General features: G+C 45.3%; 1 protein-coding gene across 3 annotated transcripts in view; it reads right to left on the reverse strand.

Moving 5' to 3' along the window:
- PLA2G6 (phospholipase A2 group VI) overlaps positions 1-4,988 on the reverse strand; it is a 114,860-nt gene extending 109,872 nt beyond the window's left edge. For 2 of the 3 annotated variants that reach the window (XM_088455044.1, XM_088455042.1), the window contains exon 1: positions 4,905-4,988. The gene's annotated coding sequence lies outside the window, so the exon portion shown is untranslated. The other variant, XM_088455043.1, reaches the window with a different exon arrangement.
- Positions 4,989-17,106: the final 12,118 nt, after the last annotated feature.

Genomic DNA, 17,106 nt, shown 5'->3' on the forward strand with positions numbered 1-17,106 from the left:
CCCAGAGACGTGACTGAAATCCGGTATGGAGTTGAGCCCCAAGGTGCAAAAAATATCCGGTATGAGGAGGTGCTGAGGTTGAGCCCCAAAACGTGATGGAGGTCCGGTGTGGAAAGGTGCAGGGTTGAGCCCTGAAGTGCAGTGAAGATCCGGTATGGGGTTGAGCCCCAAGACGTGACGGAGATCCGGTGTGAAGAGGTGCAGGGTTGAGCCCTGAGATGAGGCAGAGGTCCGGAGTGAAAAGGTGCAGGGTTGAGCCCTGAGATGAAGCAGAGGTCCGGAGTGAAGAGGCTTTTATGATGCAGTTGACAACTGTTAATTGAAGGTAAACGTGAAGGGACCATGAAACGGCAGCAAAGCTAGGCTAGTAGTACAGCGGAGACTACCAGCAGAGTTAGGTTTTAGTATTGCAGCAGAGAGATCAGAGGCAGCGCTGAGATCTGTAGTGCCGTCAAGTATTTGTAGCAGAACCGGGCAAAGAGAGTCCACAGCATATATCGAGTAAAGCGAGGATCTGGCAGGAGTCCAAGGAAGGTAACGTTGCACAAACAACAATGCTCAGTTAGTAACAGACTTTTATACCAGATGCATGAAATCCATTGAAAGTGTTAAGGCATGTGACCCAGACAGAACCAGGTTTAGAAAACCAAGTAATCACAGACCCCAGCAAGCAGATCCAAGGAATAGAGGATCACTTTAACTCTCTGTATACTCCATGCGATACACGCCAGCAGCCCGGAAGGATACTCCAGCGACCACAACGGGAACTTGGCAAATGTAGTTTATCTTTAAACAGGGATACAGTTCGGGTTCTGACAACTGGACATTAGACCAGTGGAAATCTGTACTTTGGTCTTATGAGTCCAAATTTGAGATTTTTGGTTCCAACCGCCGTGTCTTTGTGAGACGCAGAGCAGGTGAGTGGATGGTTTCTGCATGTGTGGTTCCCACTGTGAAGCATGGAGGAGGAGGTGTGATGGTGTGGGGGTGCTTTGCTGGTGACACTGTTGGTGATTTATTCAAAATTCAAGGCACACTTAACCAGCATGGCTACCACAGCGCCATGCCATCCCATCTGGTTTGCGCTTACTGGGACCATCATTTGTTTTTCAACAAGACAATGACCCCAAACACACCTCCAGGCTATGTAAGGGCTACTTGACCAAGAAGGAAAGTGATGGAGTGCTGCATCAGATGACCTGGCCTCCATAATCACCCGACCTAAACCCAATTGAGCTGGTTTGGGATGAGTTGGACCGCACAGTGAAGGAAAAGCAGCCAAAAAGTGCTCAGCACCTCTGGGAACTCCTCCAAGATTGTTGGAACACCATTCCAGGGGACTACCTCATGAAGCTAATTGAGAGAATGCCAAGAGTGTGCAAAGCGTTCATCCAAGCAAAAGGGGGCTACTTTGAGGAATGTAAAATATTAAACATATTTTGATATGTTTAACCCTTTTTTGTTTACAACAGAATTCCATATGTGTTTATTCATAGTTTTGATGGCTTCAGTATTAAATCTATGTTGAAAATAATTTAAATAAACAAAAAACATTGAATGAGAAGGTGTATCCAAACTTTGACTGATATATATATATATATATTTATTATAGTCGTGCCCTTATATTAAAGCTGAATCGAAAAAAATTAAGTTTTCCCAAAGAGAACTCCAGAGGGGGGGCCATGGTGTTTAAGAGGCTACACCTCAAAAGCTATTGGTGGTACCGAGCTGGAATTTGGCATGGACGGGTAGAACTGTCGCTCAGTGCTGCATGCCAAATTTCAGGGCAAAAAATAGGATTTGGGAGTATTCTAAAGTTCCACCTGTCAGTTTTTCTGTCACTCTCAGTTAGGACCACTTTTGTGCTGTTCTCTATGGGGAATTTTGGGAAGGCATAACTCATGGTACAGGGCGAATTTAGACTTTGGGTTTGTTTTATTAGGTAGCTATTGTTCCAGGATAGGTGCTTTTGGGGTTCAGGTAAATTAGAATTTTAAACTATTACCTCACAAATGCACCATTATACAGATAGGGTGCTTCAACTTATTGCGCAGCCTCCAGCAGCTTAAAAGTGGCTTCACTTGGGTGCACAAAGATGGCTGTCCTTTGCGGGCGGTAGTGGCGGTGGGACTCAGGGGAAGGAAGCGGGCATTAGCTGCGGCCGCAACCCACGTGAAGTAGCTGGCGTTAGCTGCAGCCGGGACCCGGGGAAAGTAGCGGGTGTTAGCAGCGTTGATGCGGGTGTTAGCGGCGGCGGATGCTGCTGCAGGACCCGTGGGATGTAGCGTGCGTCAGCGGCAGATGCAGGCATGGATCAGGAAGATCCGTGATGCCTGCATCTGTGTATAAATAAACACAGAAGCACGGACGGGATCGGTGAGACCAGTCTCTGCTTCTGTGTTGAAAAAAATATATAACCTGTGTTAAAAAAAAAAAAAACGCATTCCCCTTCCCGAAAGCACAACCAGCACCGGGCTTTGGAGACCCAGTGCTGGTTGCCAAAATACAGGGGACAAATGACGTAGGGGTCCCTGTATTAAGCGCAACCAGCACTGGGCTCTGAGCCAGTCCTAGTTCTGTAAATACAGGGGAAAAAAATGCATAGGGTTCCCCTGTATTTACCAGAACCAGCTCCAGATCCTTTCTAGCGGGTAGGTAATGCCACAGCCAAGGGTGCCATTTTCACCGGGTCCCCCAGCCGAAGCATTATGCCCTGACCGCCAGTAGGTGCCGGGTTGATTGTGTATAGTGTGGTGAATTTGATGATAGTAAAAATACTGTCTATTGCTGTGGAACTACAGGTCCCAGCAAGCCTCCCCGCATGCTGGTACTTGGAGAACCACAAGTACCAGCATGCGGGGCTTTACAGGGCCACTGGTACCTGTAGTTCCACAGCAAAAGAAATATTAAAATAAACACAAGACCGTAAAACTTTATTAAAACATACATGCACAAACACATATCTCACATTCTCAGCTATGTATCCCTGAAGCCATCATGTCCCCTTGTCCATGTAAGCATCCATAGGGTACCTGTAAAAAAAAAAAATCCATACTCCTCCTCCTATGCGTAGATTGCATTCTCTTCGTACCAAGTAGGCATCCCTGGTCTTGGCAAAAAAAATAAAAAATCACAAATACCCGGACCGCGAACTAAGTACTGTCCTCTAAGGACAGTACTATCCGAATGACAGCTCAGCCGCGGGATTTCACTATAGAAATCCCGCTGCTAAGCGCTCATTGGCTGAGAGAGTCGAGCCTCTCAGACAATGAATAGTCACACAATTGAATTAAAAAATGGCCGCCGCAAGCCAATCAAAGCTCGCGACCTCATCGCCTCGGCTGGCTTATACAAGTCAGCTCGTGGCAGCGGCATGGCAGTCTGATGGCCGGAAAGGAGCGTGCAAGAGCTCCCAAAGAAAGACGCCTGGATGTCCTAGTGGGCGGCGGCCATGAAAAAGATCTTAAAGGCTGCTGCCCAATAGGTGAAGAGGACACCCTAAGCCCTGGGGAGTTTGCAGCCGGGCAAAAGAGCTAATTGGCTGCTAGCCCCCAGGTGAAGACACCAGAAGCGCTGGTGGGTTGGCACACGGCAGGCGAAAACGACGGAAGTCCTGAGGCAGCGGCCTCGATAAAGAGCTTAAAGGTCGCCACCCCCAAGTGCAGCCAAATTAAAAAAAAATATATTTAATATTTCTTTTACAGGTGTACTACAGGTACCAGCGGGCCCTTAATGCCCTGCTTGCTGGTACTTGTGGCTCTCCAAGTACCAGCATGCACGGCAGGCTTGCTGGGACCTGTAGTTTACCTGCAAAAGACAATATTTACACCACACAATCAACCCAGTACCCAACGGCCAGGGTTGCCGGAGATAGCCCCAGGCTATCAGCCTAGGCCTGGGGTGCCCTGGAGGAGGAAGTTAGATTGCTGTCCCGAGGAAGGGGCTACCCTAACACAGGGTTCATTTCTTGCAAGCTTCTGAGTGTCGCGTCTTGTTTGGTTGGAATATATATATATATTATATATATATGGGATGTGCAGGCTCGGATAGGTTCGAGTTTGCACGTTGAGTTCGGATTTTTCCCTCCAAAAAAACGGAACTCAGAACGAGGCAAAACGTCATCTTGCATAGACGAACATCATCATTCCTGGACTTTTGCCCAGGAATGATGATGTTTGTCCATGCAAGATGACGTTTTGCCTCGTTCTGAGTTACGTTTTTTTGGAGGGAAAAATCCGAACTCCACGTGCAAACTCGAACCTATCCGAGCCTGCACATCCCTAATATAGATAGATAGATAGATAGATAGATAGAGACCGACCATATGCAGAGGTCCAGATCTCCCTTTACAGCATGAATAGGCCGGGTGCCCGCAAATGAATGAATAGCATACTACATCGGTTGATGCGTTTCAGTGCCTTTTTATTAATATTTGTGGCACTTTCATCAAGTCTTTCATCAGACCCGATTAAAGTGCCACAAATATTAATAAAAAGGCACTGAAACGTTGTCTATCACGCTGACGTATCTGTGATTATTCTGCGCCAGGAGTGCCACATCAACCGGTGTAGTATAGATAGATATATATATATATGGGTTGGGTATGGGATCCCGGTGGTCAGGATGCCGCCGATCAGAATACCGACTGTGGCATCTCGACACTATCAGGTAAGTACCCTAGCCCCCTGCCCTCCCTCCCCGATGCTTGAACCTAACCTCCCTCTCCCCTTAGTGCCTCCCCCTAGTGCCTAACCCCTAAACCTAACCCTCCCCCTAATACCAACCTTCGGAATGCCGGCGTCAGGATTTAGACCAACATTATGCATGCCGGGTTGCTGACTATCAGAACTTGTGTAATCATTCTTTCCTCAGGATACAATAAATATACAATGAAACAATCCCACCTTAGTTATGCTTTCACCCTGTAATCTGCACGCCAGAGCACTTCCATGAACGCAGCAGCGGTGACGTCATAGTAATAGTGAAACACCCACCACCAATAAAAACTACAATCCTACAAGTACGGTTGCCTGAAAGGATCAAAATACATACAAAAACGGATGTTAGAACCATACGCTGGTATAAATTAGCATCAGTGCCATCTTGTGGACATAAATGAGCATTACACATCTAAAAACAATATCGGAGTCATGCAAACAATGTTTCAAAATAGCATTCTAATTATAATGCGCATATAATGTGATACAATCTAAGTAGAAATATAAGTTAATTTATCAAACCACCTGCATGTGAGTTCAGCACTAAACTCGTAGGCATAGAGCAATATAGCAATAAAACATCTGATCTAACTGTATTAGATATATCAACCTATAGGAAATACTGGAAATTCATTTGTTCATTCAGGCCAATGGGTGCCATTGTACTTATCCATTTAGTTTCACATCTGAGAAATTCCCTCGACCTATCACCTCCCCGTATCTTAGGGGTAATAAAATCTATTATCCTATATCTCAATGAGGATAAAGTGTGTTTGGCTTCTAGAAAATGCTTCGCCACAGGTTGGTCACTACTGCCTTTATTTAGAGCGCTACGGATTGCACTTCTGTGCAATGCCATGCGCTCCTTAAACATGCGTTCTGCCTTTCCTACATAATGTCTACTGCATGGACACAAAATCATGTAGACAACAAATTTAGTTGAACATGTCACAGGATGTAGGATTTTGATTTTAGAACCTGTCAGCGGGTGATAAAATATGTCACTACTGATCATGTAGCTGCATGTTGTGCAGTTAGGGCACTGATAGCACCCCGGCTTCTTGTTTGTTCTAAGGAAATGTGTCCCTGGTTGATAATTAGGTGCAGTAATATCTGACTTTACTAAAAGATCTCTCAGACTATTCCCTCTTTTCTAGTGCATTATTGTTTTCTGTTTTAAAGCTGTCAGATTTGCATCAGTAGATACAATCAGCCAGAATTTTTTGGTCGTTTTAGCAATCAACTGGCTTTCTGATGTGTAGTTATTTACCCAGGGGAGCCTAGTAGGGCTCAATAAGATTCTCCGGGTCTGTTCCAGAGCTTTATCTCGCTGTTTTATTAGATCATATTTGTTATAGCCCCTTGTGACAAATTTTTCTACTGCCATAACCAATTCTTCAATCAAGGATTTTTTATCGTTGGTGATTCTACATATTTGAAGAAACTGGGAGTATGGTAGACTCCTTTTCAATGTTGGCGGGTGGAAGCAATTATGGTGTAACAAGTTGTTACGATCGGTTGTTTTTTTATATATACAGTGGTGATAAATGTGTTACATCGAGAAAATTGATACTTGCAGTGCTAGTATTGTACGTAAATTTTACTGCATGGTCAGTTGTATCAAAAATCTTGAGATCCTCAACACTACCTGTCCACACCAGTAGCAGGTCATCTACTGTATATATCTCTGATAGATATATAGATGTTTCACAGTCTCCTCATTGGAGTACTATAGATCTTTCTCAACCAAGAACATGTACGAGTTTGCATAGCTTGGTGCTGCCACCGAACCCATTGCACAGCCTGAAATCTGCGCATAGAAATTTCCATCAAAATAGAAGTAATTTTTAGTTAGAACAAATTCTAGTAAAGAGATAAACAGATCCACATCACTTATAGAGTGGATTACCTGTAATCAGTCATTTAACTGCATTCATGTCTGGATGTCCTAGTGGGCGGCGGCCATGAAAAAGATCTTAAAGGTTGCTGCCCACTAGGTGAAGAGGACACCCTAAGCACTGGGGAGTTTGCAGCCGTGCAAAAGAGCTAATTGGCTGCCACCCCCCAGGTGAAGAGACCAGATGCCCTGGTGGGTTGGCGCCCACCAGGGGAAAATGATGGAAGCCCTGGCGGGTTGGTGCCCGCCAGGCGAAGATGACGGAAGTCCTAGGGTGGTGGCTCTGAAAAAGAGCTTCCCCAGATGAAGATGCAGCCAAATAAAAAAAATTAAAAATGGTGTAGTGTATTTATTTTAATATTTCTTTTACAGGTGTGCTACACTTTCCAGCGGGCCTTTAATGCCCTGCTTGCTGGTACTTGTGGCTCTCCAAGTACCAGCATGCAAGGCAGACTTGCTGGGACCTGTAGTTTACCTGCAAAAGACAATATTTACACTTTTTGCACTACACAATCAACCCAGCACCCAATGGCCAGGGGTACCGGGATAGCCCCGGGCTATGAGCCTATGTCTGGGGTGCCCAGGAGGAGGAAGTTAGATGGCTGTCCTGAAGAAGGGGCTACATTCCCCGAAATTCTGACCACCCAATAAATACCCTAACACGGTTCACTTCTTCGAAGCCTCTGAGTGCCGCCTCTTGTTTGGTTGGAATATAATATATATATATATATATATATAGGTTGCAGTGGCGTATCTATAATGGGTGCAGGGGGCCCTGCTTCGCACACACTGCACCAATATTTTTTTAAACTTACCTGTCCGTGGTCCCACGTCGGGTGTCAGCGCTGCTCAGAACACCGGAAAAATGGGCGCTGCGGCCATTTTTCCGGTGTTTGGCGCATGCGCAGTAGACTCCGGGCACTAGAGTGTGTCGGGAGTCTACTGTGCATGCACATAATGCAGGAAAATGCCCGCCACGGACATTTACCGGTGTTCTGCACATGCGCAGTAGTCTCCGGGCACACTCTAGTGCCAGGAGTCTACTAATGCTCCGGTGGCTGGCCAGCTGCATCAGTCGGCTGCCAGCCACCGGGGAGAGAGGACGGGGCCCTGCACGGGGAGTGCATACAGGCCCCCTCCTCTCTTAAAACGCCCCTGATGGGTTGGGTATGGGATCCCTGTGGTCGGGATGTCGCCGATCAGAGTACCGACTGTGTCATCTCAACACTATCAGGTAAGTACCCTAACCCTTACCCCCTGCCCTCCCTCCCCGGTGCCTGAACCTAACCTTCCCCTCTCCCCTTAGTGCCTGCATTTTGTAACAATTGTATACACTGAAGAGGGTAGATGTGGTTTATTTATACATGTTTGTAATAAAGCATACATCCCTACCCCCTGCACCCCCGGAAGAGTAGGCACTTCTCCCGCATTCTGCCCACTTCCTAGTGAAGTGGGCAGAATGGGGAGAATTTCCATGGCGATCGCGGGTCCCCGTGTGGGGTGCGGGGCTTAATTATGCGATTCTTCATGAATTGCGTCATTTAGCCCTGCCTCCTATGCAAATGTGCACCAATCACGGCTATTTAGTATGAAGGGGCGGGGCTTAATAACGCAAACCTTCAAGGCCCGCCCCCGTCACAACTCATTTGCTTCTCCTCCTCGGACATCTCCCAGGGAGGGGAAATTAAAGGTAGGCAACTATGGAATAAAGCATCTACTTACAAACTTAATGGTCCAAGAAGTTAATTAATTTACATTTCGTTACCATGAGTTTGGCCAGCTCATCAATGTCAGCCAGGGATATTATACTGTACTTTGGTATGTCAGAATGTAATCTGTCTGTGGAGTGTTTGTCACAATAAATTATAGGACATCGTTCTAGCCTTGGGGCATGCTTGACTTTGTTACATATTGCAGTGCTACCTAGGAAACAGCAGAATTACCTTTTATTACATAAGATAACAAAGCAAGCTGGTATACATAGGGAAAGCAAGATTGGAGTTTGAATATGTGACAACTGCAGTGCTAACTCAATAATAAAAATATGGTCACATGTATCCAAACTGATGTAGTTGTAACTGCAAAGAAAAGGTCCTGTACTGGCAGCCAAACATTCTTAAAAATGAATGCAAGCAAATATCTGACTGGCTTCTATGGGTTACAGCAATATTTTATAGTTATCTAAATACTAGGTTGAAAAAAAGCCACACTGTGTACATAGTTGATTATTTTGGGGCCCATTTATCATTAACAATTTGTGGCATATTCCCTGAAAAACACCCGTTTTCGGGAGGATATCCGCAAGTATTTAGTATCCCTGCATCGTATTATGGAGGGACAGCAGCAAATAACTCCAATACCTACTGCTGTCTCTCCATTTCCAACAGAAGCCGCAATTCCCATAGTTTCTATGGGGGAATGTGATGCTGTCAACAGAGCTTGGCTAACGCCATCTAAAGATGGCGTTGTGCTGCTATGGCTTATGGGCTACAGATCGCAAACATTACCAGGAGAGGGGATCCTTAGGGACCCCCTCCATCAATGCCCATGGTGCATGCATGGTCTGTAACATAGAATTTGACGGCAGATAAGAACCACTTTGCCCATCTAGTCTGCCCTCATCATTTAGTCTGTGGACCACACAAGTGCTGGAGTCACGGCACAGGAGTGAAGAGCCCGCTGACGGTCACTTCAAGATAAAGTACTACCTGACTTGCACTATGAATTTTTCCTACAATCTAGCAAATGATCCAACTGAAGAAATGTCTAATCGACTCCAATATAATGGTCCGCAATATGCAAATAAACAAGAGAAAACACACGAGTGTAATAAAGTAAATTTGGAACACAGCAACACAGGGACGTGTTCATAAAATGGAGATGTGGTATATGTCCTCTCCCAGTTTCTGGTAGTACCAATGCCGCAGATATCACCCAGGTGTGGAAGGAAACAATGCTGTGTAAAGTCCTTACATGTATGCTTACTTGTATGTATGAAGTACTTGCACTTAAAGGTATCATTTATCTTCTATACCCTCGAATTGTGGTTTTTGTATGACAGAAGTGACTTTCCAAACAGGACAAAATAAAAGGGGATAGGACAAGGCTGTCCTCCAGTTATTTTTAAAAAGCAAACTTTTATTAATAAAAATATGCAGAGAAGTCCGTACCATCAGATAGTAGAGAAATATAGAATCCCACTGCACTATGAGATGGAACCCGGTGGACAGGACACTACATGAATAAAAGGGGGGGGGGGGGTCTGAGGATGGTGTAAACCAATGGGTCCAAATCCTGAAAAGCTTTGCTTTTTGGAGTCTCATACATAGGGGTCAGACTATAATTCCCATTGATAATAATGGGGACTGTGACCAGCACTGATAGTTGGCTTTTTGCAGGAAATTTCTGTTAAATCTGTATTAGGCTATTAGTACATAGAGGTGATACTGTATATAAAATTATGAAGAAACTGTACTTTAATGTTGGAGTGGCTACAAAAACCGGGACCGTTTTCTGAGCATGCCCTAGTGAGCCTCTGCAAATATGTATACAGCTGCAGAGGCCCCAGCGTCTTATGTAAGGCAAATATTCTGAGACAGCATAAGGTTGCTCAGATGTTCGATGTGTTGGCCAGATTCTGCAAGTTTTGCAATTGCGACCAGGGGTGGATCTAGACTTTTTCTTTAGGGGGCCCGGATAAAGAATGAATCCTGACATATATATATTACACATACACACGTTACCTGTGTTCCCTTCACCAGATATAATTTTATCCAAACAGCAAACTTCTTTTGAATAAATGTGGAACAGTGAAGCTGAATGGTTTCCCTGGATCACCACTGGATTTAATAACTCACATTTCATTTTAACATCTTGCCTGCAGTGTTAAGCTGGGTACACACCTAAAGATTATCTGTCCAACCAGCCAACTAGCTGATTGGTTGGAATGAAAATCTGGTAAGGTATGAAAGCAAATGACAATCAGCAACGTCATTCAGTGCAGGAGTCCGACCTCCTATCTCTGAACATGCTGAACCTGACAAGCGTTGTCAGGTTGATGGGCATGTTCAGTAGATAGTCGGGGTCGGCAAGGACCCAGCGTGCACGCGCATCACTGGTCTTTGCCGGCTATCCATTACCCGACTTTGTGAACAATGCGACCAAAACCTCCTGGTTAGGCTGCTGGTAAATCCCACCAAAGTGCAGGGAAAGGTTTTCACCAGGGCTCACAGAGCCCCTGCATGATAAATAGCAGCATTAGAGCATTCCATAGTTGTCAGATGCCAACTACTTTTGTAGTTACTCAATAAATCTAAAAATAGTACAAGCAATGTCTAATTAAAAATAATATATATTGTATGCCCCTTCCTTTTTGTCTGACTCCTCTGTTACGTTTTATATTTATTTATGTCTCCAGTTTTGTACCTTGTTTTTTTTGGGTAACTCACCTTTTATGGGTGTCAGCTCAGCATTGTACATCAATCTCTAGCTGGAATCAGGACAAGCAACAGTGAGCTCTAGTTAGGTCTGTAATTGGTCTCCACAGACTCCGCCCCCGCCAAACACACTACTGCAGGCACACTTCCTGTTGCTGCTACTCTCAGTGCCCCACTTCCTGCAAGGTTCTCATACACCCCCATACCTCCCATGACCCTCTCCAGGAGGGACACAATGCTCTGTTTCTGGACTTCCCTGGTAATGTATGATTGCCATCAGCTGTGGTGAAACATCTTTCTTATCAATTAACTAGTTCAACACTGGTGATAGCAATCATAAAGTCCAAGAACAGAGCATTGTGTCCCTCCTGGAGAGGGTCATGTTGGGGGGTATGCACCCCTCTTATCCCGGCAGCTGGTCCCACACTAAACTGCCAGGCAAGGCAACTATCATGGCTTACAGGAGGAAGGAGGGACCTGGCCAGGGGTGGGACTAAGCCGCCCTGGAGCCGCCCTTCTCTGTAGCAGGCTGCTGCTGCCTGTCATACAGTGTGACAGGCGTAGCGGCAGCCGGCAGTAACAACAACTGACATAGCAGCAGCTGCATGGATAGCGCCTCTCCAGCCTGGTGTCTCCCTGCAGTGCAGACTATGCTGAGCAGGTTCTGCCAGCCCTGTCCGTGCAGTGGTCTGGGAACCTCATTCAGAGTCTCTCGCTAGCGCTGTGTGCTCACAAACGGCCCGATGGTTTGCGAATGTGCATGCGCACGCTTCATTCTGCGCGTGCGCGAACTACTCTGTGCGATCGCAGGCCACTCACTCGCCCAGGAAAGACAGCCCAGTGAAATGAGTGACAAGAGAGACCGTTTGTGGGTGGTAACAGGGGCAGGACACTAATAACGGGGGAGTGGAGGTGCAAACGCAGGTGTGTCTGAGTGTTTCAACGCCGTTTTAGAGGCGTGCATAATTAACACGCAGCGTCATAGTACACGTCACATGCCTGTTTTTTACACTGAAGTCCTCGCAGTGTTTGCGGTAGGGTAAGGCAACCACAAGCGCTGCAATCGCTTCCGATTGTCCTCGATGTACCAATGTTTTAATACACTTCCTGTAGATGACGTGTGCTGGTGGGCGGCTCTTTCTGTGCGATTGGGCGTGCGCTGGCCGCTCGCTAAGACATGGTGGGCATGCTTATGCCTTGGCTAGCGATCGCTTCCCGTGGCGTCACTTTGAAAAATTTTCATACGTTGGATGCGAGCGATCACATCTAGTGAGCGAGTCTGAATGAGGTCCTGGGTGTTTTATGCAATGAATGCAAATTGCGGCCAGGAAAAGGAGGGAGGCAGTGAAAGTACGGGGATCTCCCCAACGGCTACTCCAACCCTATGGGAGTCGGATCATAGTTCAGGCTCCTCTGCTGGTGCCTCCTCCCTCCCGTTCTGCTAACCTCACTGCAGGTCATATAGAGCATGGAAAATTTGTGTGACTAGGGAGGGCGATCACCCTGATCACCCCCCCCTTGGATCCACCACTGATTGCGACCCTTGCAGATATGGTAATGCAGCAGGAGGCATCACGCCTCCTGTTCATTACTTATCCAAGCTGCGTTGTCCAATGCAGCATCGGATATTCTGTGTAACATTGGCCGGCTGCGGTGACCTATGGGGTCCCGCAGCCGGCCGCCGCAGAGGAAGAAGCCAGGAAATCTCCATCAGCTGACGGAGATCCTGGCTTCTTTTCTCCGCCACAATGAGGTGACGTTTCAGGAAACGGAGGGCATCGCCGCCCCCTCCCCGCCCACAAACGGCAGCAGACTGTCAGTCACTGACAGTCTGCTGCCAGTCTGCGAGAAAGTTAGCAGGCTAACTTGCTGACACATTTTAAAAGATCCACAGGTGGTGTTGATTATTTCATTTGTGATACTAAGGCAACCAGACACCCTCCCTACGTTTGCCTATGAGAGATGCCCACCTCCAGCGTCTCACATCCACCACCTGCGTACACAACACGAAACCACTGGAACAATGGACACAGGGCCTGAATCAGCAGTGTTTGGTGCCCTATGCCAGAGGGAGTATTGGTTCTCCCCCCCCCCCCCCCCCCCATTTTTTGGCCTCATGGGGAATGACCAGGAAAGAGATAGGGGAGGTCAGGAGATGCTGGGGATAAAAGAAGAGGAAGCTACAAGTGAGAATGATAATAAACAGAAAAACTGACAGGCCCAAACAGCGCCCCCTGCCCTGCAGTGCCCTGTTCCATGGCACAGGTCGCACCACCCTAATTATGGCCCTGATTATTAATACCATCTAATAATACACTATCCAGTGCATAATGAGTACAATATGTACATACATGTCCAGGGCAGTGCTAGGTTCTTCTGCTTCTCCCCCAGACTCCCAGACGTACTCCAATGCTATGGAATGGTGCCCAGCTCAGGCAGGATAACCCTACTGGCACATCTAATGGTTTACTGTAATCTCTGGTCCTGTTTATGTTGGAATTATGACATACACTACACTTTGTGTGATGCATATTAAAGCTGGTTAAATGCTAATTATGGTAAAAGACAAAATGTTTTGGGGCCCGCACAGGATAAACCCAGAGACAGAACACCTTCCCTAATGGTCATGATAGCCTTAGTGAGAGGGTGGAATGATAATAAAACAAGCAACTAGAGTTAAGATAATGCACTAATTGTGAGAAATGGATCAGGAGTTGGCGGTGCTCCCCTGAGTCAGAAAAATTTACAATGTTGTAGAGGGAGAAAAGAAGACTCTTTGTTGGGGGCACTCTAGAAAAAATCCGTAGGATTTGAAAAAATTGTATATCATTAAAACTTAACGTTTAATCTTATATATTAAATTTAGTACAATACACTACACATAACGTACAGACATACACAAAAGCACATGGGTCAGTGGATACTGACTATGGCCCTCATTCAGACCGACTCGCGAGCGGCTGTCCGCTCGCAAGTGGGTCGATGGTCTGCACTGCGCATGCGCACGACGGAGGGAGCTCCGTCGTGCGCATGCGCGACACGTGACAAGCGAAGGACTTTCCTTCGCTCGTAGTGTCTCATCAAAGGGGGCGTGCTGTCGATGTTGACTGACAGCACGCCCCCTTTGGTGGGCATGTCGGGGGCGTGCCTGCCAGACGGAGGCGTTCCCAAGGGAACGCCTACCGTCTGAAGCCGGCCCCACTGACATCACTAGTGATGTCAGTGGGAGTGATTTTGGCTCTGATAGAGCCAAAATCACTCCTGGCCTTGCGGTTGAGAGACTCAACCGCAGGCTTTTGCTCGCAGTGGCGATGGTCGCGATGGTCAAGACCATCGCGACCATCATCCTGCACGCTCGTATATGCTGTGGGTGGTGACCCACAGCTATACGAGCGTCCAGCAGGACGCTCCATATTAATGGAGGTGGGCCCTGATTCAGAGCGAGCGCTCTGGTCAGAGCGTCCGGCTCTGAATCAGGGCCTATATCTCACCAGGAGTGAAAGAGACAAAATAAATTATTGTGCAAAACTGCACCAATTAAGATGAGTGGATATATGAACAGTAACCAAATCAGTTACTATTGGTCATGGCAAATTTTTATAACATTGCATTAGCCCAAGAAATATGCCTCCTAGATAGATTTATTAAATATAAGTTCAAATGTGGAGATTAAATACCTCCTAATCCTGCACAAGTAATGACTGAACTTAATTGAACAGTTACAAATAGAGTTCCTAATAATTTCACACAGGTAATTGGAACTAATCATACATTAGGTAGAAAAAGCAAAGGTTCAAGTAAATGAGTAAAGTTTGGAATTATATGTTCAAAGAATTAAAAAATTTGAATCACCAGGATATAGCAGGGTGCATATATAATTATACGCTGAAAATGAATATCTTGTTAATTCTGCATGATTGCGGGAAAATGTAGCCAGCAGATATCGCCTAGGAAATACCAACTGCAAATATACTAAGCTGAAAGTCCCATCACTTTAAATTGTCTGTGGAAATACAGAACATTCTATAGGTGTGTATCACAAGAAATAGTAAGATAGTGTCATCAACAGTATTCACACCTGTAAACAAAGAAGATAATTATGTATCCAGTGTGGTCATATGGATAAATTGTTGCAGCTGTAAATGATGAAAATAAATATGCGCAAAATACTGTTGGTAATGGCCAAGAACTAAATATGCCTGATGGTAAAAGGTTAAATGCACCCTGAATAAATTAGAGATCACTTCAGGTCACAAAGTTATATCAATCACAATGTCACCTAAAGCAGGAAACATAAGAAGTTTCTGTGTTGTAATGGGTTAGTGGCATAAAAAAAGGAACCAAAAAATAGATAAATTGCAAAACAGAATTAAATAACATTAAAGATAATAAGAGTATTGTAAGAGCTACTAAAGGTACCCAGATAATGTGCCCCCCGTTTCTGCTGTCTTCACGTCATGTATACCACAGAGGACATGGGATGAGAGAACGGGGTTGGCAGCTGGTGGGAAGAAAGGAAAAGTGCACTTCTGCTGTCAGAATGCACAGACTGCATCTATACTGTTTAAAGACGCAGTCTTTACTATACTAAAGACATTGCAGGACAAGCGCGGACGGCAGATTGATGAGAGAGTGCAGAAAAAATACCTGGTAATCCTAGAGGCAGCGCAGCGGCAGTGTCTAAGGCGGTTATGTTGCCATTGTTATGAGGACAGACCGGCTGCTGTTGCAGTTCAGATAGTTGTGCAGCAAGGAGGGAGGGCGTCCTGCAGAGTCAGGTGAGCGGGCGGCAAGAGACCGCAAACACAAGTCTCCCGGGAAGTCACTGGGATGGTACCCGACCCGCCGAGTCATGTGGCCAAAGTCAGGTGAGCGGGTGGCTTGGGACTGCACCGTGCGTCTGTTCGGCAGTCAGCGGGATGGTGCCCGGCCAGCCGAATCACCTGACACCATGATAGAAGAGAATGATGACGTACGTTTCGCCTAACAGACAAGGCTTGTTCACATCAGTAAAGTGACATGTGGAGGACTGGATATATATCTGCCCACAACAATTACAAATGTGTAATTGATTATAAATTAGAGATCGTTCATGGCTAAGGGTTATTATATTGGTCTTGTATCAAAAAGAAAATAGGAAACATAGGAAAATTCAGCCCATTTATATGTGTTGGCTGGTAGTTATAAACAATGGGAGTAATGATGGTATTAATAAATGCTCACTAGCTAGTGCCTCAGAGAATTAGAATTAATATTAAGTAGGAGGATCTCAATTGATAGTTGATGTTCCCAATGAATAGGTAACTAAATAGAGACTTATTGAGCATAAATGCAGACAGCATAAAAACATTAGGTATAATATGCTGTAGGGGGACACCAAATTAACAATTTATAGATTATAAATGAAAGCAGAAAGTATAAATGACCAAGTATATCTAGTGAATTATCCCAAAAGTACAGATAATCCCAATAAAGGTAAATAGATACAAAATAAAAGATACCAGAATTAAATCATACCATAATAACTTGATAACAGAATGTTATAGTATACCTGTGCCAAAGTGTAGCAAAAAAGGTAAATATGAAAATCAATGTAAATAAGAATTGTGTAATTAATATATATATATATATATATATTTCATAATTACCAAATCTGAACATACATACCTCACTGTAGAACATCCTAAATTGGCGACTTTTTATCTTCTTCCCAAGGTGCATAAGAACAGCCTTACCCCACCGGGCAGACCAATAGTATCGGGCATAGGGAGCTTGGCTGAAAAAGCCAGTATGTTCATAGGGCTACATCTTCGGCACTTCGTTTTACAACTCCCATCCTACACCAAGGACACCTCTGATGTACTAAAAAAGTTACATTATATAAAATTGGAAGATGGCCAGATACTAGCCAGTCTAGATGTGGAAGCTTTATACACAAGCATCGATCACTCATTGGGGATTCAGGCAGTACAGTACTTCCAAGCTATGGAGGATCACAATGATTTTCAAGAATTCATTCTGGAATTATTATACTTTGTATTACATTATAATTTCT

This window comes from Taudactylus pleione, unplaced genomic scaffold (assembly GCF_031769625.1).
Source record: "Taudactylus pleione unplaced genomic scaffold, aTauple2 ptg000642l, whole genome shotgun sequence".
In the NCBI taxonomy this organism is placed as follows: Eukaryota; Metazoa; Chordata; class Amphibia; order Anura; family Myobatrachidae; genus Taudactylus; species Taudactylus pleione.